Here is a 25,481-nt window from a genome sequence, read left to right on the forward strand (position 1 = left end):
TCCTCTGATGACAATGACATCAGTGTAATACCATCGTTCTGAGATTTCAGATATTCGCAAAAGTTCTGGCAACCAAACGATAGTTGTGAAAAGGAATTTTCGAATTTCGTCAAACAATTCAAAATTGTTAATATGTATGTCCCTAAGGGTCCATCGGTTGCTCCCAACTGGCAGTGTAATCTCGTAGCAATCCAAATGAAGATTTTCAGGGTTGGGTTCGTCAGGTGAGCTTGAACCAGCGTGAAGATGGACAGAAAGATCTCCGTCAGCGTCTCCATTAGAACCCTGCAAGTAATAAACCAGGTAAATCATCATCATCGTCTTCGGAATCAAATACTTGGCTTAATGAGCCACCATAACGTACACTTCTGAATAAAGGACTATTGGCACAGAACGTGCACCAGTGGCTATATTGCTTAATTTGTGGAGGACAAATTACACCATTTGAAAAATATGGTGGCTTGGTAACCATATTAATTTTCATACCAATGAGACGTGGTTGTAGTAACGGATTTTGCTAGGAATCTGATAATTTATATAAACAATTTTCACAAATGGTAAATACGAATTGCTTATAAGTAATTTCATAAAAAACATTTTAATTTTAAATCGACTTTGCCAGAATGTAGTAGTATCGAAGAAAGACATTGTGGTTAAAGGGAGTGTTTCCCATGGAACTGGAATTCCAGCTCTTATTTTGGAAGCTGCTTCTATTGCATCATTTACAATTTCGTTAATCATCGGGACATTTTCACTTCTATCAAAAATATAGCATTCTGGCAGTCTATATGAATTTAGCATGAAATTGAATTTTGAATATCTGAATTGCAGTAATATATCTTCTCGTATGGTTTGTGGTACTTCTAATTCATACACATCTAAAGCATTTGTAAGTCTTCCACAAACAGCAATTCGTGCAAGTTTGTACAAACTGTCCATTATACAGAAATGTACTTACTGTTTCTGGCAGCTCGTCACAGACAATAGACGTTTTCGACGTGTAGTCAGAGGACATACTGTGAAGACAACAATTTTATGCCCCTTATATACTAGATTGGTTGTTAAGCAATTTCAGTTATCAATACTTACATTTCTGTCACTCCAAAAAGACAACTTTTACACGCACCAACCTTTTGCTGGCGTGGGTGCTTGCTCAGATAATTGTCCTAAAAGGACAAATTATCTCGGCGGGACAGTGACACCGCCATCGCGACCTTGGGACCCGGGGGGCACTTTTTTTTTATCAGCTGCTGACCCTCATGAATCGAAACATGACTGCGTCGCGTCGTTTCATGACTGATAAAAAAAAAGGGGCCCCCCGGTTCTGTGCCAATAGTCCTTTATTCAGAAGTGTACGTTGTGGTGGCTCATTAAGCCAAGTATTTGATTCCGAAGACGACGATGATGATTTACCTGGATTATTACTTGCAGAGTTCTAATGGAGACGCTGACGGAGATCTTTCAGTCCATCTTCACGCTGGTTCAAGCTCACCTGACGAACCCAACCCTGAAAATCTTCATTTGGATTGCTACGAGATTACACTGCTAGTTTGGAGCAACCGATGGACCCTTAGGGACATACATATTCACCATTTTGAATTGTTTGACGAAGTTCGAAAATTCCTGTTCACAACTATCGTTTGGTTGCCAGAACTTTTGCGAATATCTGAAATCTCAGAACGATGGTATTACACTGATGTCATTGTCATCAGAGGACCGAACGATATTGATGAATTCAGTAGACGAATTGCTTCTATCGCATCAGTATACCCTGGAGAAATTATCATATGGAAACATGATGACGACCACATCCATCTCGTCCACGATTGCACGTACTCCTCTAGACGATGTAGATGCCGATTTAGGATTGACCCATTTATTGCCACCAGAATTAAGAAATGTCCACGACGAAGGAGAGCAATCACAGCCATGTCCGACCTCGACTGGTTCAATATACTCATATATTTCTTCTTGCAAAAAAGGCCAAGTCGGGGACAAGTATGGATTAGAGGAACCCATAAAGAGTGCCTGGTGAATTTGAAATTGTACAACGGGTCGATTCATTTAATTCCGATGCAATATCTGTGTTTCATCGTCAATGTGAAGGTCCAAGGGATACAGTAAACCTGAAGTAAAGCAACGGAAACCAAAACTGGTCTCACAGGAAAGGCTCAAAACATAGACAGGATGTAGTGTCAGTCTACTTGTACTTAAGCCGGCATTGTGCCTTTTGTATTTAATTCCGAAGCCATTTCTGTGTTTCATCGTCAATGTGAAGGTCTAGGGATAGAGTAAACCTGAAGTGAAGCATCGGAAACTGAAACTGGTATCACAGGAAAGGCCTAAAACATGAACAGTAAGAAGAATCAGTCTTCTTTCGCTTTCAGTAGGCATTGTGTATTTTGTATTTAATTTCGATCCAATTTCTGTGATTCATCGTCAATGTGTCAGGTCCAAGGAATACAGTAAGCCTGAAGTGAAGAATTGGAAAGTAGAACTGGTCTCACAGGAAAGGCTCACAACATAGAAAGAAGAGTCAGCCTTCTTGTACTTAAGTCGGCATTGTGCCTTTTGTATTTAATCCCGAAGCCATTTCTGAGTTTCATCGTCAATGTGAAGGTCTAGGGATAGAGTAAACCTGAAGTGAAGCATCGGAAACTGAAACTGGTATCACAGGAAAGGCCTAAAACATGAACAGTAAGAAGAATCAGTCTTCTTTCGCTTTCAGTAGGCATTGTGTATTTTGTATTTAATTTCGATCCAATTTCTGTGATTCATCGTAAAAGTGTCAGGTCCAAGGAATACAGTAAGCCTGAAGTGAAGAATTGGAAAGTAGAACTGGTCTCACAGGAAAGGCTCACAACATAGAAAGAAGAGTCAGCCTTCTTGTACTTAAGTCGGCATTGTGCCTTTTGTATTTAATCCCGAAGCCATTTCTGTGTTTCATCGTCAATGTGAAGATATCACAGGAAAGGTTCAAACATGGACAGTCTGAAGAGTCAGTCTTGTTGTACTTATGACGACATTGTGCCTTTTGTATTTCATTCCGATGCCATTTCTGTGTTTCATCGTCAATGTGAAGATCCAAGGATTACAGTAAACCAGAAGTGAAGCATCGGAAAGTATGACTGGTCTCACAGGAAAGGCTCAAAACAAAAACAGTAAAAAGAGTCAGTCTTCCTGTACTTAAGTCAGCATTGTGCCTATTGTATTTAATTCCGATGCAATTCCTGTGTTTTACCGTCAATGTGAAGGTCCAATGGATACAGTAAGCTTGCAGTGAAGCATCGGCATCTAAACCTGGTCTCACTAGAAAGGCTCAAAAACATTGAGTGTAGGAAGAGTCAGTCTTCGTGAAGTTAAGTCGGCATTGTGCCTTTTGTATTTAATTCCGATGCAATTCCTCATTTTCATCGTCAATGTGAAGGTCCAAGGGATACAGTAAACCTCAAGTGAAGCATCGGAATCTATAACTGGTCTCACAGGAAAGGCTCAAATCATAGACAGTAAGATGAGTCAGAATTCTTGTACTTAAGCCAGAATTCTGCCTTTTGTATTTAATTCCGGTGCAATTTCTGTGTGTCATCGTCAATGTGAAGGTCCATGGGATACAGTAAACCTCAAGTGAAGCATTGGAATCTAGAACTGGTCTCACAGGAAAGGATCAAAACTTAGACAGTAAGAAGAGTCAGTCTTTTTGTACCTAAGTCGGCATTGTGCCTTTTGTATTTAATTCCGATGCAATTTCTGTGTTTCATCGTCAATGTTAAGGTCCAAGGATTACAGTAAACCTGAAGTGAAGCATCGGAAAGTATGACTGGTCTCACATTAGATGCTCAAAACATAGACAGTAAGAAGAGTGACTCCTCTTGTACTTATGTCGGTATTGTGCGTTTTGAATTTAATTCCGATGCAATTTCTGTGTTTCATCGTCAATATGAAGGTCCATGTGATACAGTAAACCTGAAGTGAAGCATCGTAATTCAAAACTGGTCTCACAGGAAAGGTTCAAATCATAGTCAGTAAGAAGAGTCAGTCCTCTTGTACTTAAGTCGGCATTTTCCCTTATGTATTTAATTCCGATGCAATTTCTGTGTTTCATCCACGATGTGAAGGTCCAAGGAATACAGTGAACCAGTAGTGAAGCATCGGAAAGTATGACTGGTATCACAGGAGAGGCTCAAAACATCGACAGTAAGAAGTGTCAGTCTTCTTGTACTTAAGTCGGCATTGTGCCTTTTATATTTGTTTCCGGTGCAATTTCTGTCTTTCATCGTCAATGTAAAGGTCCAAGGGATACAGTAAACCTGAAGTGAAGCATCGGAATCTATAACTGGTCTCACTGGAAAGGCTCAAAACATAGATAGTAAGAAGAGTCAGTCTTCTTTAAGTTAAGTCGGCATTGTACCTTTTGTGGTTAATTCCGATGCAATTTCTGAGTTTCATCGTCAACATGAAGGTCCAATGGATACAGTAAGCCTGAAGTGAAGCATCGGAATCTAAAATTGGTCTCACAGGAAAGGCTCAAAACATAGACAGTAAGAAGACTCAGTCCTCTGGTACTTAAGTCAGCATTGTGCCATTTGTATTTATTTCCGATGCAATTTCTGTGTTTCATCGTCAATGTGAAGGTCCAAGGCGTACAGTAAACTTGAAGAGAAGCATGGGAATCTAATACTGGTCTCACAGGAAAGGCTCAAAAAATAGACAGTAAGAAGAGTCAGTCTTCTTGTACTTAATCCGGCATTGTGCCTTTTGTATTTAATTCCGATGCAATTTCTGTGTTTCATCGTCAATGGGATGTTCCAAGGGATACAGTAAACGTGACGTGAGGCATCGGAATCTAAAACTGGACTGACAGGGAAGGCTCAAAACATGGAGAGTAAGAGGAGACAGTCACATTTTGCTTTGAGTCGGCCGGTCGCAGGTTCGAATCCTGCCTCGGGCATGGGTGTGTGTGATGTCCTTAGGTTAGTTAGGTTTAAGTAGTTCTAAGTTCTAGGGGACTTATGACCTAAGATGTTGAGTCCCATAGTACTCAGAGCCATTTGAACCATTTTTTTAAGTCGGCATTGTGCATTTTGTATTTAATTCCAATGCAATTTCTGTGTTTCATCGTCAATGTGAAGGTTCAAGGGATACAGTAAACCTGAAATCAAGCATCGGAATCTAAAACAGGTCTCAGAGGAAAGACTCAAAGCACAGACAATAAGAAGAGTCAGTCTTCTTGTACTTAAGTCGGCATTGTGCCTTTTGCATTTAATTCCGATGCAATTTTTGTGTTTCATCGTTAATGTGAAGGTCCAAGTGATACAGTAAACCTGAAGCGAAGCATCGGAATCTAAAACTGGTCTCACAGGAAAGGCTCAAAACATAGCCAGTAAGAAGAGTCTGTCTCCTTGTTCTTAAGTCGGCAATGTGCCTCTGTATTTAATTCCGATGCAATTTCTGTGCTTCATCGTCAATGTGAAGGTCCATGGGATAAAGTAAATCTAAAGTGAAGCACTGTAATCTAAAACAGGGCTCATAGGAAAAGCTGAAAAGATAGACAGTATGTAGTGTCAGTCTACATGTACTTAAGTCCGCATTGTGCCTTTTATATTTAATTCCGATGTGATTTCTGTGTTTTATCGTCAATGTGAAGGTCCAAGGGATACAGTAAACCTTAAGGGAAGCACTGGAATCTATAACTGGTCTCACAGGAAAGGCTCAAATCATAGACAGTAATATGAGTCAGTCTACTTGTACTTAAGTCAGAATTGTGCCTTTTGTATTTAATTCCGATGCAATTTCTGTGTTTCATCGTCAATGTGAAGGTATAATTGATACAGTAAACTTGAAGTGAAAGAACGGAATCTAAAACTGGTCTCACAGGAAAGACTCAAAACATAGACAGTAATGTGCAGGGAGGAGACCCCCAAGAGGGATCATTGCCGACAAAATTTTATTTAAATAAATTTTCAATGCATAATGTTCGGCTGTAGCCGTCTTGGGCATACTGTGGTGGAAGGTGCTGGCCGGAAGACCATGGTCGGCACATTCCTGCCACGTGCTCCTCGGTCAGACTCAAGTCCCACGGGTTGGTTGCGCTGACGGGGGCACGCTACTAGCAAGGCGCGTTGGCGGAATCAATCCTCCAATCAGAGACTAATCGTGTGATCACGTGGGGACGCGGCCGGGAGCGGCGAGGGCGGCTTGGAACAGCTCCGCGCCCTCTTAGCTTCTGACCTCGGCCCCGAGTAGTCGCTCCTCTAGTCTCTGCCTCCTTGATGAGCAGACGGCAACCCCTCTTGGGGCTGCTCAGCCCTACGTAGGCACCATTGTACCATCATTACAAGAATAAACTGGGTCCATTCCACTCAATTAATTGTCATTTTACAACGCCCTCCGCTCCTGACTTCTATCCTGACGAACAAATGGTGTCAGAAGTGGGATGCGACCCACCTTACGGTTGTAAAATCAACTCATCAGTTGAGTATGAGTACTACGAAGGGGCCGAGTTTGAGCAATTAAGGGAAACTAGACCGAACGTGGCGAGGCTGCAGCGCGCCATGCACGTGCCAGCTGGTCGCCTGCGTTGCAGAATGTGCGTGGCCGCGCACTAGCGCGCCACAAGCGTGACGCAGTTCGCCGCCGGACGCGAGCCGAGGAGGGTCCGCGATGCAGTCACGCTCGCCGACGCCGCCGCCGCCGCCGCCGCCGCCGCTGTCCGTAGCTGCCACGGGCCACCGCCTGCGCCAGGGTCCGGGGAGCGGCCCTCGCGCCGCCCCGCCGTCGCAGCTGTCCGTGCTGTCGCCCGCCGCCTGCTGCGCCCGCGCGTGATCAACGCTCCTGCCGCCGCTCGTCGACACCGCCGCCGTCCGTCGTCTGCGCGCCACCAAATAATGTAAGTCGCTAGCGACGCTACGGTGGTGCAGATGCCCATATTATTGTAACATGCCGATCACCAGGCAGCAATCGGAGGCAGGAGCAGCCGGAGCGGATGAAGATCCCCTCTTGGCGCTGCAGTCCCAGTTAAATCAATTAATTCTAACTAACGCGGAGCTTAAGCAACAGCTAGATCATCTTAAAATGGCTTCTCCGCAATCTAATGTTGCTAAGCCAGTGCTAGTGGAAGAACAGCCGAAGCAGGTGATTCCACCACTCACTAGTGCAGAATCACCTGTGGCAGTGGCCACCTCTACTTTGGTGCAGAGCTTCCCAGCAGTAGCGTTTATTCCGGCGTTCGCTGGAAAGCCGCACGAGGATATTCAAACGCTTGTCCAGAATATCCAGGACATCGGAAAGCTTTGCGGTTGGCCAGATGAATTTCTCTTAAACGTAATGAAAATGAAACTCACCGGCGAAGCGCGGAACTACGTGCAGTCGGTCGAGAGCTTGAAAAATGCCCCTAACGTCCAGTCCCTTGCAACAGGGTTGATTGAAAGGTATACAGACAAACGTGGTACTAGTTACTATCGCGATTTGCTTTCCACCCTTAAGCAAAAAACGGGTGAAGATTTAGAAGCATTCGCGGACAGGATTAGAAGCGTCGCATGCCACACGTACGCACTAAGTGCCAGTTCTGCTCGTAACGATGTTCTGTTGGAAGAATCAGAATGTCGTGCGATAGACGTGTTTATTCGTGGCATAAACCCTCAAATAGGGGGTGAAATCAAGGTAGCTTCCCCCCGCACCTTACACGAAGCCGTGCGATTAGCACTCTTGAGACAGGAGGCGAGCCGATTTGTGGCCGTCTCCACGCGGCAAAGCGAGCCCCGACGTGTCTTTTCGAACGATACTAAGTGTGGGCGCTGTAATAGACAAGGACATGTGGCAGAGCAATGTCGCGTGCCATATTGTCATCAGTGCAGGAACATGGGTCACCAAATTTGCGCATTGTCCAAATAGTAGGCCACAACCGCCTGCAAATTCCAGGCGAAATGCAAGCCAATCACAGAATTCGGGAAACGGCCGCGGGGAAGGTGAAGTTTCGGAGTCTCCCGTAACGATGCTAAAAGCCGATAATCCCGTGGAGATACCAGAAGGCACAGGAAAGATCCTTTGGGTGCCTGTCGGGATACGTGAATCCGAAGAGGTTCATTTCTTGGTAGATCCACTCTGCCAGAATGAAACTCTTGACCAGATGCAGGTCCACGTAAAACGTAGCCTGTGCAAAGCACAGCAAGTACAGAAAGAAAATTGCGTACCCGTGTGTCTAGACAATTTTAGTCACAAGCAAGCTTTAATACCGCATGGTACAGTATTAGCCAGCTTACAGGTTATCACAGAAGATGAGTTGCCAATGAGAACCCCTTCTCTGAAAAAGAAAAAGACTGCTGCCGCCTCTCAACACCTTTTGACAATCACGTCACATCTGACAGATAAGTTTAAAGCTAAGCTTAGTCACCTCCCATTGCATGAACAAAAGCTAATAAATGAAGTATTGAATGAGTATTCATGGTTGTTTGAAGACAGGAAATATTTACCAGCAACAGATCTAATCCAACATGAGATTCCAACCGGAAATGCTAGGCCAATAGCTCAAAAAGGGTACCGAATTCCCTACCATCTTCAGTCAGTGGTAGAGGAAACTATACAACAGCAACTAGAAGCAGGAATAATACAACCCTCTTCTAGTGCGTGGTCTAGCCCCATTGTAGTCGTTCCAAAGAAATCTATAGACGGAGAAAAATCCTATCGCCTCTGTGTAGACATGCGAGCAGTAAACAAAGTTACTACTCCAGATCATTATCCATTACCCCGGATCGATGAAACACTCGATCGTCTGGGCAATTGCCGGTACTTCACAACATTAGACATGCGCAGTGGGTATCATCAAATTCCAATTGCTCCTCAAGATCGAGCTAAGACAGCTTTTGTAGTTCCTAGTGGCTTATATGAATTCTTAAGGATGCCTTTCGGGCTTCGCAACGCACCAGCAACCTTTCAGCGATTTGCAGATCTGCTATTACGTGGGTTGAAACCTACTATGTGCCTTGTGTATCTTGATGATATAATTATATTTTCAAAATCCATTGCTGAACATGCTGAACATCTACGCAGTGTACTGTTGCGCTTGCAAAATGCTAATTTAAGCTTAAAATTAGAAAAATGTTCTTTTGCTCAATCACAAGTGCAGTATTTAGGTCATGTCATCAGTTCCAGCGGAGTCAAACCAGATCCACGATTAACTGAAGCAGTAGACACTTTTCCTATTCCAACAAATTTAAAGGAATTACAATCCTTCCTTGGCCTTGCAAATTATTACCGCCGTTTTGTTAAAGATTATGGCTGGCTCTGAGCACTATGGGACTCAACTGCTGAGGTCATTAGTCCCCTAGAACTTAGAACTAGTTAAACCTAACTAACCTAAGGACATCACAAACATCCATGCCCGAGGCAGGATTCGAACCTGCGACCGTAACGGTCTTGCGGTTCCAGACTGCAGCGCCTTTAACCGCACGGCCACTTCGGCCGGCTGTTAAAGATTATGCTACTATTACCAAACCACTTACTAAATTGTTGAAAAAGGATACTCCTTTTGTTTGGACGGATGAATGTTCGACCGCCTTTCAAACAGTGAAAACTATTTTAGCTAGATCACCTCTACTTGTTTACCCAGACTTCGCTGAACCTTTTATTTTATCTTGTGACGCATCTGATTTTGCTGTAGGATGTGTCCTAAGCCAAGTGCAAGATGGTGAGGAAAAACCTGTTGGGTATGCCTCTCGTCAACTGAATAAGGCAGAAACTAATTACAGTACTACAGAAAAGGAATTGCTTGCCCTTCTTTTTGGAATTAATTATTTTAGATGTTACCTTTATGGTCGCAAGTTTACAGTTCTTACCGATCACTCTGCTCTGCAGTGGTTATTGAATCTTAAAGACCCTAGCAGCAAACTTATGCGCTGGGCCATGAAACTGTCAGAATATGATTTTGAAGTTCGGCACAAGCCTGGTCGGTTGCATCAAAATGCTGATGCGTTAAGTAGAAAAGTGGGTGTCATTCAACCAGATGAGGTATCAATTGAAGAGTTAAAAGAAGCACAGCAGGTGGACGTTCAATGTCAAAAATACGCCACCTTGCCAGAATTTGAAGTAATAGACGACCTTTTGTATCGAAGAACTCCCCATGGAAATCGTTTGGTAATACCGGAATGCTTGCAGCAACGTATAATACGGCAATGCCATGATACAATCCAAGCATGTCACAGCGGAAAACGCGCTACGAACGCTCGAATTGCGACACGTTATTGGTGGCAATACCGACAACGTGACGTGGACAGGTATGTAAGATCTTGCCTGCCGTGTGCACAACGAGCACAAAATAGGCATCCGCGAGTGCCGCTGCAAACACTTCCTCAGGCATCTTCACCCTTCGAAATTCTTGCTTTAGATTTACAAGGTCCTTTTCCACAGTCGCAACAAGGTAACAAATACATTTTGTCTGTTATTGATCACTTTTCACGTTATCTAATTTTGGTTCCCCTCCCCCACATGACAGCTGAAACTGTGGCGAGAGAGTTTGTAAATCGTGTGATACTACCTTTTGGAAGTCCTGATGCCATTTTAACGGATCAAGGAACCAATTTCATGTCTGCTTTATTTGTACAAGTTTGTAAATTATTAAGAATCAAAAAATGGCGTACAACTCCCTTCCATCCTAAAGCCAACGGTCGCGTTGAACGCGTACACCGTACAATTTGTAAAATGTTATCCTATTATGTTGCAAAAACGCACTCTGATTGGGACAGATATGTACCGTATATTTCTTCTGCATACAACACCCGAATACATGAATCCACGGGGTATACCCCTTACGAAGCTGTGTTTGGACGGCCGATGAATTCGCCGTTCGAAATAGACAAACTACCTCAAGGTGTAGAAATAAAGGAAGTAAAAGGTTTAGCCCGCCGGCTAAAAGCGATCTGGTATAAGGTAAAGAGGAATAATATCAAAGCTACTAATAAACAGTTGCACAGGCAGAACAAAAATGCTGTTTTACCGACTTATCAAACAGGTGATTTAGTGTTACTACGAAACCCGGCAATCAAAAAGGGACGAACTAAAAAGTTCTCTCCCCGCTTTGAAGGCCCGTATCGGATTGTACGGTTGACCTCACCAGTCAATGCAGAACTGCAATTAACCGATCGTACGGTGATAGTGCACTTTGACCGCCTGCAACCTTACCACGGTAGGGCTGTGTCACCACAACAGGTCGCAGCCCCCGATCCGCCTGTGTCACCTCCACCTCAAGTGGAACAAAGACGAAAGAAAAAACGGAGGAGATTACCTCCACAGGGTTGTAGATACCCTTTGCGGAATAGACACCCTTATGGGTTGAGGCCGCGTGATTAATCACGCCTAATTAGAGTTTTATGTTATGTTTTATTGCAGATTAGTTTAAGTCAATTTCTCCAGGGACTTGGAAGCAAGACGTGCCTGACCACCACGGAGCTCCCAGCCATTCTCAATTGTCAACTTCCAGTGTCATGTATTTTTGCTCATTTTTATATGTATGATTATGTTTTATGTTTTGCAAGCAATGCCACGCATTAGACGTCACGCAACTGACTTGCCTCAAATGCAACCATTACACTTGGTGTTGGCAGAACCGCGGCTGCTAACTCCGAATAAGATTCTTCAATGTCCTCTATTGCCATCTATTTGGCAAACCAGTACATGTGGAGTATTTTTACTCCGAGCTTTTCTTAATACTTGTTACGTTGACGTCTAGTGTATTGTACTATATGTCGTAGTTCTGTATTTGCTGCAGCTAATCGTAAGTAATCGGAACAGATAAAGCCAGGACTTGAAATGCATACGCCTCGTACGCTTTGTTTACGGGACCAGCTGTTGGCGGGGCAACACATCAGCTGTCGCCTCCCCTCCTCTCTTCAGCGCTGTCCCTTCTCCTCGCCAAGAACTGGCCAGCGGCCATCATTCTTTCTCAGCCAGTAACAGCGCTCCGCGCGATGACGTATCTTATCACCACGTGCGCTGCCGCCTCCAGCGTCTCAACACGCGGCGCGTCCTAGTAGTTACAAAAACAAACCGCAAATTACTGCCCTATCCTCCGTGTATGACAGACTACGATGTATTTGCCATCATTTTATATAACTAACAGCCTTTTTAAAAAACTCTTATTCTAGATAATTAGCAATTTCTAATTCATCGTTATTTCTGGTACACGCTAAGCGCGTGATATTTGTCGCTGCAGTAGCGGCCGGTCTCTCGCGGCTACACGCCGTCTCACATAACCGCTGACGTGCCGGTGCCTACTCCGCACCTACGCGTGCGCTGCGCGCTCGCTAACAGCTCCAGGTTGGTTTCTTTCATGCAGCCGGAAGACACGGCAAACAAAATTCATTCAAACATCCCAATGTGATCCATTGTTTAAATTCTTTTCCTCGTTTTGTTTCACATTAGCTGGATAAATCACACGAAGTTCTTAACGATTTACATTATTCTGCATACCTTAGTCTGCCAATCCTATAAGTGAAATTTCACTACTGCTTTGATTCATTGTGTAAGCTACAAACTACAGCCAGATATGGGCAAACCAATGCAATGCCACGGGTTTTTCACGCTACTGACGAGGCACAAACGACCAATCGTCCGGGCTGCCGTATATCGGTGGACGATTGTTCCTTGGTTGCTACGCAGTTATTTTTGCCCTCCCCATTTATTTTACTCTACCGCCGTGGTCATTGTTCTATCCTGTTTTCCTTCTTCTGTCGATGAGGAGGCCTCTACAGCATGTTAGGTACCCTCTTCCGACAGTACCGGTCTTTTAATCTTACCACCCATTTACACCGAGATATTGCTCTCCCTTGTTGCAGTCTTGCCCCAAAATATCGGCCGATGATCCATTGTGAGATACGTACTTTGCGTCTGATTAGCCGGTGATGTAAGCGCTACGGGAACTGTGCCTAGTTGTCCTTTCAGTTCAATTTGTTATCGTCAGTTTTAAAACTAACATACACGCAGCCTAGCAGCCAGCCCCAGATGGTCAGTGTTACATGTTAACGTTGAGCGTTCCGACTACTTACAGCATTATTATTATACATCATTGTGTTTTTATTTTCCTGTCAATATATGTCATTGTGTTTAATTATGTCATTATGCTAGCGCTAGTGATTTATAGTTCATGATTTTCATTTTATGTAGTGTTATGTACTGCGCGCACAAAAAGTGACGCTATTTATGCATGTATGCTATTCTAGCTTCAGAGCTATTTTTATTGCTTGAACTGTCGACATTTTCCTAGTACAGCAGGTCGCTGATAACGCCGCTGATACTTTTATTACATGTATCACAGGAATCCCATGTGCCTACACTAATTCTTATTAAGTTAGACGGACGCCCTTAGGCCCGCTGAACCACGGTATCGCAGATAGCTCCAATGCACTGCCTACCCCTCAATTATTAGACAGATTGCCTTAGCACTGTCCGCAGGTTGCCCCATTGCCCTGCAAATTATATAATCGTCAATCCAAGTCTGCAGATTGCACTAATGCACTGCTGAACTTAATAGTCGAGTCACTCGCAGGTAGCTCATCCGCACCGCGAACTTGTACTTACACGTCACCGAATCCTAGGCTCCTCGGTTGACCACAAAACAATTCATACATCAATTACCGTGAGACAATTTGCACTCACACTACGCCTTTGGCACTCAACCACAAATGAACTGAGCCCCAGACGCTCTTTTATTACATTTTATACAACGCCACTTTCTTCTACATGGCAATTCCATTGCAAAATCATCGGATTCTGCCAAAGATCCAGATACCGTTCCCCAGATGGCAGCCTTTTCCGTTGCTGAACGGATTAGTTGCTTTTCACCATCTGACAGTGCAAACTGCACTTTTAAGAACAATGTTGTTATATACACACACTGTCGGATTCTACTGACGTAGTCCCTTATGCACTTCGTCAACCGACTAAGAAACAACATCCCCTGACGGATTTCGTATCCGATTCGGAAGTTTATGTTCGGGAAATATTCCCTATATTTTATTTCTTGTCAATTATTATTACTTCAATGTCATGTTTTATTGTTATCAATTTATAGTTATGATTAATGTTAGTACACTTTATGGTTATACGCTATTTTTGTGTCATATTCGGTATTCCCTTTCAAGTTTCATTGTTTCTCGACTGGAAGTATCTCTGATAGCACCTATTGGCCTTCAATTCGTATCCGCAATCAGCTACCATTAGTCACACATTTACACAACACTTCATACGCCCAATAACAACTTACAACACACTCACACTGTTCATATCCACACTACCTTGGTGTAACTTGTTGATGTTACCAGACCTCTATTTTCATATACTAAGTACATGAACAAGGCTTTTATCGTTTATGCCCTCCGCTCTTCGGAAGGGGAAAGAGAAGTACGTACGTATGTACGTTATGTTCAGTAGCAGTTTCTTTTAATCAACAACGTAGTCAATTTACCGTTGAACACTTAAGTTGTTCTGTTAAAATGGAATCAAACGTTTTTGTGACATCAGCTATTCGTTTATTATTGCTTTGCAATAAACTGTTACTTTTAAGTTGCACTTACAATGTCTTAGTCTCGGACGCAGAGCCACTAGCGCTCTCCGACGCTGTTATCTGAGCCCAGCACTCTGCCGGCTCAGCGCTGATAAAGCTGCGCTGCGCCGCCTCCACTGCTTCACGCCCAGCCTCTGTATTCACGAGCAACAGACTCGCTCTCGCTGACATTCATTTCCGACTTCAGTACAGTTAATCTCTCTATTGAGCACTTCTGTAAGTAAAGATCCTATGATTATTGAGTTAACTTGAGTTGTCCTACCCTCATTCGGGTTTTCTACAGCTGAAAAACCACTCAATATTATTTCGGAAATTTATAAATTACTTCACCTGTCTCGCCGTGTCGAGCCTTAGCGGGGTGGGTGCCCCTGCGTAGTGGCCAATGCGTGGGAGGTGCCTAGGCTGTGCAGGTTCACACCACGATCACAGGATTCCTTCTCATTTTATTCATTAAAAAGAAAAAAGGAAAACTTCCTTCGTACAAAATCTCAAATTAATTAACGACACTTGGCCTTCGTCCCATAGCAGAGTGGACTCATCTTCGCTCGGGATTACGTAATCTGACTATCACATTGGACATTGTGAAGACCACGCAGATTCTTTTATTTAATATACACACAGCACAGTTACACGTACACATGTTACACTCGGCCATTCAACTCGGACTGCAAGGAAAGCTCCGTCCACATCTGTTACCCTCAGAGCCCTTCTTGCACATCCTACACAATGTGTCGTCGCAAATTTTGGCCCCTAAACAAATGCTTTATGCCGTGCGGGAAAACAACCTCCCCTTTTACTATGCTGCGTTGGAGGTCCGACTTACCCGTAATTCGGACGGTATTCGGATGCGAATGAGGTTGCCAATCACGTGCGCAAATTGCGAATACGAGTGCTATCAAATATACACTTTTCCAGTCTCTTGGGCTACCCTTCACCACTTTGGCAGACTCAAGAATTTTTAATAGTTAGTCGGGATCGACAAACTCACGCCACTCTCTCTCGCGCTGAACTATCCAGTTGCTTCCATACAACACATTACTTATGCTCCACGCTAATTTTACACACTAACACTACTGAGTGCGAGATGTCGCTGTTTTTAGCTGAAACTGCTACACCTCCATGGCCTCGTGTTCTAGTCTCACTTCGTCAACCAATAATTCAGCCTGTTGGCAACAGTTTTCTGTTCGCTGTTCCACAGACTGTCACCGCCACCCTTGTGTGCCACCGTTCAATGTCAGAGACTGAATCGTACCGGGTAACACTGAATAATAGTGGCTTAGTGTATAATAGTTCAAGATGTGACGTATACGCTGCTTCTATGAGGATATCAGCCCAATTGCACTCCACCTTTCATGTCACCATTCCCACATTTACCTTATACCTTCCTGAAATCTCTTTTAAAATCCATCACCACGGGAAGCTGAAGAATTTACCGAATACAAACGATTCAGATCTACTCCAATCAATCAGTCATCTCCTTACCCAGGAACACAACCAAGTTGCTCTTGACCGAGTGGCCTCACATATTGCTGATTGGCACCAAACCAAGCGATTAACCACCGTTGTATTACCCAGCGCTGGTTCGGTAATCATCATTGTAATGATTCTGATTATAGTATCCTGGATACTCTGTAAAAGAGGGTTTTGCAAATGTTTCACTTCCTTCCGAGAAGTAGTACCACCCCCACACCTGAAACTACCTGCCAACCTTAGTGCATGCGATCAGGCATGACCCCCCCCCCCCCCCCCCCTTAGAATTAAGTTGTAGTCTAGGTGTCAGGTCAATGAACTAATTTTGTAATGGATTTGTAATTCTATGTAAAGTCTAAGGAATCACAATTTAACTGTCGAGTTTTAACCCTCATGTAAGTCATTTTGTTTTCTCTTTAAATTTTTGTCATTTTGTAATGTTCTCATTCACCCACTTGGGCAATTACCATCGTAATCCTAGATTTAAGAACTCAAAGTAATATTACGGGGAAAAACCCCCTTGTCACTGTTAGGCCTGGGAGCATTCTCTCACCCCCACGAGGGTGGAGTGTTTCAGTGTGCTGTGCTCCGGTGCCCCTCATCATCGCCTGGGTACCCACCACCACTGATACCGCCGACACACATTCACAGCATGGCGCCGCCCCACTGCCGTCGCACCAACTTCACAAGTTTGTTATTCAAGAACCTTCCTTCAGGCCCTTCAGGCCACTTTGTAACTTTTGCACATATTGATATCACTATGTTATGGGACCCTTCATAATGATCATATATTTTTTAAATGGAATAATCAATTAGAATAAGCTCATTCATTTTCATCCAGAGAGCCTTCTTCGGAAGGGGAAAGGATGTGCAGGGAGGAGACCCCCAAGAGGGATCATTGCCGACAAAATTTTATTTAAATAAATTTTCAATGCATAATGTTCGGCCGTAGCCGTCTTGGGCATACTGTGGTGGAAGGTGCTGGCCGGAAGACCATGGTCGGCACATTCCTGCCACGTGCTCCTCGGTCAGACTCAAGTCCCACGGGTTGGTTGCGCTGACGGGGGCACGCTACTAGCAAGGCGCGTTGGCGGAATCAATCCTCCAATCAGAGACTAATCGTGGGATCACGTGGGGACGCGGCCGGGAGCGGCGAGGGCGGCTTGGGAACAGCTCCGCGCTCTCTTAGCTTCTGACCTCGGCCCCGAGTAGTCGCTCCTCTAGTCTCAGCCTCTCTGATGAGCAGACGGCAACCCCTCTTGGGGCTGCTCAGCCCCACGTAGGCACCACTGTACCATCATTACAAGAATAAACTGGGTCCATTCCACTCAATTAATTGTCATTTTACAACGCCCTCCGCTCCTGACTTCTATCCTGACGAACAGTAAGAAGAGTCAGTCTTCTTGTACTTAAGTCGCCATTGTGCCTTTTGTATTTAATTCCGATGCAATTTCTGTGTTTCATCGTCAATGTGAAGGTCCAAGGGATACAGTAAATCTAAAGTGAAGCACTGGAATCTAAAACAGGTCTCACAGGAAAGACTGAAAACATAGACAGTAAGTAGTGTCAGTCTATATGTACTTAAGTCGGCATGGTGCCTTTGAATTTAATTCCGATGCAATTTCTGTGTTTCATCGTCAATGTGAACGAACAAGCGATACAGTAAACCTGAAGTGAAGCATCGGAATCTGAAACTGGTCTCACAGGAAAGGCTCAAAACATAGACAGTAAGAAGAGTTAGTCTTCTTATACTTAAGTCGGCATTGTGCCTTTTGTACTTAATTTTGATGCAACTTCTGTGTTTCATTGTATATGTGAAGGTTGAAAGGATACAGTAAACCTGAAGTGAAGCATCGGCATCTAAACCTGGTCTCACTAGAAAGGCTCAAAAAACATAGATGGTAGGAAGAGTTAGTCTTCTTGTACTTAAGTCGGCATTGTGTCTTTTGTATTTAATTTCGATGCAATTTCTGTGTTTCATCGTATATGTGAAGGTCGAAGGGATACAGTAAACCTGAAGTGAAGCATCGGCATCTAAACCTGGTCTCACTAGAAAGGCTCAAAACATAGATAGTAAGAAGAGTCAGTCTTCGTGAAGTTAAGTCGGCATTGTGCCTTTTGTATTTAATTCCGATGCTATTTCTGTGTTTCTTCGCCAATGTGAAGGTCCAAGGGATACAGTAAACCTTAAGTGGAGCATTGGAATCTATAACTGGTCTCACAGGAAAGGCTCAAATCATAGACAGTAATATGAGTCAGTCTACTTGTACTTAAGTCAGAATTGGGCCTTTTGTATTTAATTCCGATGCAATTTCTGTGTTTCATCGTCAATGTGAAGGTCTAATTGATACAGTAAACGTGAAGTGAAACGACGGAATCTAAAACTGGTCTCACAGGAAAGGCTCAAAACAATGACAGTAAGAAGAGTTAGTCTTCTTATACTTAAGTCGGCATTGTGCCTTTTGTACTTAATTTCGATGCAACTTCTGTGTTTCATTGTATATGTGAAGGCTGAAGGGATACACTAAACCTGAAGTGAAGCATCGGCATCTAAACCTGGTCTCACTAGAAAGGCTCAAAAACATAGATGGTAGGAAGTGTCAGTCTTCGTGAAGTTAAGTCGGCATTGTGCCTTTTGTATTTAATTCCGATGCAATTCCTCATTTTCATCGTCAATGTGAAGGTCCAAGGGATACAGTAAACCTCAAGTGAAGCATCGGAATCTAAAACTGGATTCACAGGAAAGGCTCAAAACATAGACAGTAAGAAGAGTCAGTCTTCTTGTACTTATGTCGGCAATGTGCCTTTTGTATTTAATTCCGATGCAATTTCTGTGTTTCATCATCAATGTGAAGGTCCAAGGGATACTGTAAACCTGAAGTGAAACATCGGAATCTAAAACTGATCTAACAGGAAAGGATCAAAACATAGACAGTAAGAAGAGACAGTCTACTTGTACAAAGTCAGCATTGTTCCTTTTGTATTTTCTTCTGATGCAATTCCTGTGTTTCATCGTCAATGTGAACGTTCAAGAGATACAGTACACCTGATGTGAAGCATCGGAATCTAAAACTAATGACACAGGAAAGGCTCAAAACATAGACACTAAGAGGAGTCAGTCCTCTTATACTAATGTTGCAGTGTGCGTTTTGTATTTAATTCCGAAGCAATTTCCGTGTCTCATCGTCAATGTGAAGGTCGAAGGGATACAGTATCCAGAAGTGCAGCATCGGAATCTAAAACAGGTCTCACTGGAAAGGCTCAAAACATAGTCAGAAAGAAGATTCAGTCTTCTTGTACTTAAGTCAGCATTGTCCCTTTTGTATTTAATTCCGATGCAAATTCTGTGTTTCATCGTCAATGCGAAGGTCCAAGGGATACAGTAAACCTCAAGTAGGGCATCGGAACGCAAAACTGGTCTCACAGGAAATGCTCAAAACATAGAAAGTAAGAAGAGTCAGTTTTTTTGTACTTAAGTCAGCATTGTGCATTTTGTATTTAATTCCGATGCAATTTCTGTGTTTCATCGTCAATGTGAAGTTCCAAGGGATACTGTAATCCTGAGGTGAAGCATCGGAATCTAAAACTGGTCTCACAGGAAAGGCTCTAAGCATCGAAAGTAAGAAGAGTCAGTCTTGTTGTACTTATGTCGGCATTGTGCCTTTTTATTTCATTCCGATGCCATTTCTGTGTTTCATCGTCAATGTAAAGGTCCAAGGGGTACAGTAAACCTGAAGTGAAGCATCGGTATCTAAAACTGGTCTCATAGGAGAGGCTCCATTCATAGACAGTAAGAAGAGACAGTCTTCTTGTACCTAAGTCAGCATTGTTCCTTATGTATTTAATTTCGATACAATTTCCGTGTTTCATCGTCAATGTGAAGGTTCAAGGGATACAGTAAACCAGAGGTGAAGTATCAGAATCTAAAACTGGTGACACAGGAATGGCTCAAAACATAGACAGTAATAAGAGTCGGTCTTCTTGTACTTACGTCAGAATTGCGCATTTTGTATTTAATTCCGATGCAATTTCTGTGTTTCATCGTCAATGGGAAGTTCCAAGGGATACAATAAACATGAAGTGAGGCATCGGAATCTAAAACTGGTCTCACAGGAATGGATCAATTCATAGGAAGAAGAGTCAGTCAGTCTTCTTTTACTTAAGTTGGCATTGTGCATTTTGTATTTAATTCCGATGCAATTTCTGTGTTTCATCGTCAATGTGAAGGTCCAAGGGATACAGTAAACCTGAAGTGAAGCATCGGAATCTAAAGCTGGTCTCACAGGAAATGCTGAAAAACATAGTCAGTAAGAAGAGTCAGTCTTCTTGTTCTTAAGTCGGCATTGTGCATTTTGCATTTAATTGCGATGCAATTTCTGTGTTTCATCGTCAATGTAAAGGTCCAAGGGATACTGTAAACCTGAAGTGAAACATCGGAATCTAAAACTGGTCTCACAGGAAAGGCTCAAAACATAGACATTAAGGAGATTCAGTCTTCTTGTACTTGCATCGGTATTGTGGCTTTCGTATTTAATTCCGATGCAATTTCTGTGTTTCATCGTAATGTGAAGGTCCAAAGGATACAGTAAACCTGAAGTGAAGCATAGGAATCTAAAACTGGTCTCACACGAAAGGCTCTAAACATAGACAGTAAGAAGAGTCAGTCTCCTTGTACTTAAGTCGACATTGTGCCTTTTGTGCTCCTTGCCGCCGTTGGATAAGCAGCTGCAGCAGCAAGTCGTATACTCCTAGCTCACTCATTTCTTACATAGTTTAATTCTTAATTTCTTTGCGTGTTTTTGGTACTTGCATTGTTTGATACATAAATTTGGGGCGTATTATAGTATTTGAGAGTTGTAGCATCGCGTTTTAGTACCTGAATAGTGTAAATTCGCGTAGTCGTTTGTCTTTTGTTTTTGTTTTGAACGGCCAGTGTCGGTTGGTCACAGTCAGTGTGCTCCCTGCCGCCGTTGGATAAGCAGCTGCAGCAGCAAGTCGTATACTCCTAGCTCACTCATTTCTTACATAGTTTAATTCTTAATTTCTTTGCGTGTTTTTGGTACTTGCATTGTTTGATACATAAATTTCGGGCGTATTATAGTATTTGAGAGTTGTAGCATCGCGTTTTAGTACCTGAATAGTGTAAAATCGCGTAGTCTCCTTCCGCTGCCGAGCAGTGTGTCAACAGTGCGTTAGTAGCAGCATTACTGCATTTACTAGGCAATCTTGTATTTTAATAACCGTTTAAATTTTGTCGATTTGTTTGCGCTCTCTGTAGATTAGTTCAGACGTTCCTTGCAAAACAGTTTTTAGCATGGATAGGGACTGCAACTGCTGTGTTCGGATGCAGGCTGAGTTGGCATCCCTTCGCTCCCAGCTTCAGGCAGTGTTGGCTTCGGTCACACAGCGTGAGGCTGTTGCCAATGGGCATCACTGTGGGGGTCCGGATGGGGGTTTGTCGGGGACGGCCAGCTCGTCCCACGCATCCCCCGATCGGACTAAGACTGTGGTTGCCCGGGATACTGCCCGCATTGAGGCTGATCCCTCACCTGTGGTAGAGTGGGAGGTAGTCTCAAGGTGTGGCAGGGGGCGAAAGACATTCCGGAGGGCTGAACGGAAGGCCTCTCCAGTTTGTCTGACGAACCGGTATCAGGTTCTGTCTCAGGCTGATACTGATCTTCGGCCTGACATGGCTGCTTGTCCTGTTCCAGAGGTTGCCCCTCAGTCTGCAAGATCCGGGCGGTCGCAGAGGGTGGGCTTACTGGTAGTTGGGAGCTCCAACATCAGGCGCGTAATGGGGCCACTTAGAGAAATGGCAGCAAGAGAGGGGAAGAAAACCAATGTGCACTCCGTGTGCATACCGGGGGGAGTCATTCCAGATGTGGAAAGGGTCCTTCCGGATGCCATGAAGGGTACAGGGTGCACCCATCTGCAGGTGGTCGCTCATGTCGGCACCAATGATGTGTGTCGCTATGGATCGGAGGAAATCCTCTCTGGCTTCCGACGGCTATCTGATTTGGTGAAGACTGCCAGTCTCGCTAGCGGGATGAAAGCAGAGCTCACCATCTGCAGCATCGTCGACAGGACTGACTGCGGACCTTTGGTACAGAGCCGAGTGGAGGGTCTGAATCAGAGGCTGAGACGGTTCTGCGACCATGTGGGCTGCAGATTCCTCGACTTGCGCCATAGGGTGGTGGGGTTTCGGGTTCCGCTGGATAGGTCAGGAGTCCACTACACGCAGCAAGCGGCTACACGGGTAGCAGGGGTTGTGTGGCGTGGACTGGGCGGTTTTTTAGGTTAGATGGCCTCGGGCAAGTACAGAAAGGGCAACAGCCTCAAAGGGTGCGGAGCAAAGTCAGGACATGCGGGGACCAAGCAGCAATCGGTATTGTAATTGTAAACTGTCGAAGCTGCGTTGGTAAAGTACCGGAACTTCAAGCGCTGATAGAAGGCACCGAAGCTGAAATCGTTATAGGTACAGAGAGCTGGCTTAAGCCAGAGATAAATTCTGCCGAAATTTTTACAGAGGTACAGACGGTGTTTAGGAAGGATAGATTGCATGCAATCGGTGGTGGAGTGTTTGTCGCTGTTAGTAGTAGTTTATCCTGTAGTGAAGTAGAAGTGGATGGTTCCTGTGAATTATTATGGGTGGAGGTTACACTCAACAACCGAGCTGGGTTAATAATTGGCTCCTTTTACCGACCTCCCGACTCAGCAGCGTTAGTGGCAGAACAACTGAGAGAAAATTTGGAATACATTTCGCATAAATTTCCTCAGCATGTTATAGTCTTAGGTGGAGATTTCAATTTACCAGATATAGACTGGGACACTCAGATGTTTAGGACGGGTTGTAGGGACAGAGCATCGAGTGACATTATACTGAGTGCACTATCCGAAAATTACCTCGAGCAATTAAACAGAGAACCGGCTCGTGGAGATAACATCTTGGACCTACTGATAACAAACAGACCCGAACTTTTCGACTCTGTAAGTGCAGAACAGGGAATCAGTGATCATAAGGCCGTTGTAGCATCCCTGAATATGGAAGATAATAGGAATATAAAAAAAGGGAGGAAGGTTTATCTGTTTAGCAAGAGTAATAGAAGGCAGATTTCAGACCACCTAACAGATCAAAACGAAAATTTCTGTTCCGACACTGACAATGTTGAGTGTTTATGGAAAAAGTTCAAGGCAATCGTAAAATGCGTTTTAGACAGGTACGTGCCGAGTAAAACTGTGAGGGACGGGAAAAACCCACCGTGGTACAACAACAAAGTTAGGAAACTACTGCGAAAGCAAAGAGAGCTTCACTCCAAGTTTAAACGCAGCCAAAACCTCTCAGACAAACAGAAGCTAAGCGATGTCAAAGTTAGCGTAAGGAGGGCTATGCGAGAAGCGTTCAGTGAATTCGAAAGTAAAATTCTATGTACAGACTTGACAGAAAATTCTAGGAAGTTCTGGTCTTACGTTAAACCAGTAAGTGGCTCGAAACAGCATATCCAGACACTCCGGGATGATGATGGCATTGAAACAGAGGATGACACGCGTAAAGCTGAAATACTAAACACCTTTTTCCAAAGCTGTTTCACAGAGGAAGACCGCACTGCAGTTCCTTCTCTAAATCCTCGCACAAACGAAAAAATGGCTGACATCGAAATAAGTGTCCAAGGAATAGAAAAGCAACTGGAATCACTCAACAGAGGAAAGTCCACTGGACCTGACGGGATACCAATTCGATTCTACACAGAGTACGCGAAAGAACTTGCCCCCCTTCTAACAGCCGTGTACCGCAAGTCTCTAGAGGAACGGAGGGTTCCAAATGATTGGAAAAGAGCACAGGTAGTCCCAGTCTTCAAGAAGGGTCGTCGAGCAGATGCGCAAAACTATAGACCTATATCTCTGATGTCGATCTGTTGTAGAATTTTAGAACATGTTTTTTGCTCGAGTATCATGTCGTTTTTGGAAACCCAGAATCTACTATGTAGGAATCAACATGGATTCCGGAAACAGCGATCGTGTGAGACCCAACTCGTGTTATTTGTTCATGAGACCCAGAAAATATTAGATACAGGCTCCCAGGTAGATGCTATTTTTCTTGACTTCCGGAAGGCGTTCGATACAGTTCCGCACTGTCGCCTGATAAACAAAGTAAGATCCTACGGAATATCAGACCAGCTGTGTGGCTGGATTGAAGATTTTTTAGCAAACAGAACACAGCATGTTGTTATCAATGGAGAGACGTCTACAGACGTTAAGGTAACCTCTGGCGTGCCACAGGGGAGTGTTATGGGACCATTGCTTTTCACAATATATATAAATGACCTAGTAGATAGTGTCGGAAGTTCCATGCGGCTTTTCGCGGATGATGCTGTAGTATACAGAGAAGTTGCAGCATTAGAAAATTGTAGCGAAATGCAGGAAGATATGCAGCGGATAGGCACTTGGTGCAGGGAGTGGCAACTGTCCCTTAACACAGACAAATGTAATGTATTGCGAATACATAGAAAGAAGGATCCTTTATTGTATGATTATATGATAGCGGAACAAACACTGGTAGCAGTTACTTCTGTAAAATATCTGGGAGTATGCGTGCGGAACGATTTGAAGTGGAATGATCATATAAAATTAATTGTTGGTAAGGCGGGTACCAGGTTCAGATTCATTGGGAGAGTGCTTAGAAAATGTAGTCCAGCAATAAAGGAGGTGGCTTACAAAACACTCGTTCGACCTATACTTGAGTATTGCTCATCAGTGTTGGATCCGTACCAGATCGGGTTGACGGAGGAGATAGAGAAGATCAAAAGAAGAGCGGCGCGTTTCGTCACAGGGTTATTTGGTAACAGTGATAGCGTTACGGAGATGTTTAATACACTCAAGTGGCAGACTCTGCAAGAGAGGCGCTCTGCATCGCGGTGTAGCTTGCTCGCCAGGTTTCGAGAGGGTGCGTTTCTGGATGAGGTATCGAGTACATTGCTTCCCCCTACTTATACCTCCCGAGGAGATCACGAATGTAAAATTAGAGAGATTAGAGCGCGCATGGAGGCTTTCAGACAGTCGTTCTTCCCGCGAACCATACGCGAGTGGAACAGGAAAGGGAGGTAATGACAGTGGCACGTAAAGTGCCCTCCGCCACACACCGTTGGGTGGCTTGCGGAGTATGAATGTAGATGTAGATGTAGAATTTCTGTGTTTCATCGTCAATGTGAAGGTCCATGGAATACAGTAAACCTGAAGTGAAGCATCGGAATCTAAAACTGGTCTCACAGGAACGGCTCAAAGCAGAGACAATAAGAAGAGTCAGTCTTCTTGTACTTAAGTCGGCATTGTGCCTTTCATATTTAATTCCGATGCAATTTCTGTGTTTCATCGTCAATGTGAAGGTCCATGGAATACAGTAAACCTGAAGTGAAGCACCGGTATCCAAAACTGGTCTCACAGGAAAGGCTCTAAACATAGACAG

The sequence above is a fragment of the Schistocerca nitens genome, chromosome 9 (assembly GCF_023898315.1).
Source record: "Schistocerca nitens isolate TAMUIC-IGC-003100 chromosome 9, iqSchNite1.1, whole genome shotgun sequence".
NCBI lineage: Eukaryota > Metazoa > Arthropoda > Insecta > Orthoptera > Acrididae > Schistocerca > Schistocerca nitens.